Genomic DNA, 955 nt, shown 5'->3' on the forward strand with positions numbered 1-955 from the left:
ATATCACCAGATATATATTGGATTTTCCCCTGACCCTGAGTGTGCGGCCCCATGAGACGGTTGTTTTCTAGGCCCCTGGTGGTCCGAGGTCGTTCCCGCTGCACAGATGCATTCGCCAGGGCCTCCTGCAGATAATTCACTTTGGTTTATTGCGCTATGTCTAATAGCACCCGAGATATCACCAGATATATATTGGATTTTCCCATGACCCTGAGTGTCCGGCCCCATGAGACGGTGGTTTACTCGGCCCCTGGTGGTCCGAGGTCGTCCCCGCTGCACAGATTCGTGAGCCAGGGCCTCCTGCAGATAATGCATTTTGACTTATTGCGCTATCTGTAATAGCACCCGAGATATCACCAGATATATATTGTATTTCTCCCTGACCGTGAGTGTCCGGCCCCATGAGACGGTGGTTTTCTCGGCCCCTGGTGGTCTGTGGTCGTTTTCGCTGCACAGATTCATGCGCCAGGGCCTCCTACAGACAATGCACTTTGATTTATTGCGCTATATCTGTAATAGCACCCGAGATATCACCAGATATATATTGGATTTTTCCCTGACCCTGTGTGCCCGGCCCCATGAGACGGTGGTTTTCTCGGCCCCTGGTGGTCCGAGGTTGGTTCCGCTGCACAGATTCATGCGCCAGGGCCTCCTGCAGACAATTCACTTTGGTTTATTGCGCTATCTCTAATAGCACCCGACTTATCACCAGATATATATTGGATTTTTCCCTGACCCTGAGTGCCCGGCCCCATGTGTCGGTGGTTTTCTCGGCCCCTGGTGGTCCGAGGTCGATCTCGCTGCACAGATTCATGCGCTAGGGCCCCCTGCAGACCATGCAATTTGATATATCGCGCTATCTGTAATAGCACCCGAGATATCACCAGATATATATTGGTTTTTTCCCCGACCCTGAGTGTGCGGCCCCATGAGACGGTGGTTTTCTCGGCCCCTG

The sequence above is a fragment of the Nomia melanderi genome, unplaced genomic scaffold, assembly GCF_051020985.1.
Source record: "Nomia melanderi isolate GNS246 unplaced genomic scaffold, iyNomMela1 scaffold0014, whole genome shotgun sequence".
NCBI classification, from domain to species: domain Eukaryota; kingdom Metazoa; phylum Arthropoda; class Insecta; order Hymenoptera; family Halictidae; genus Nomia; species Nomia melanderi.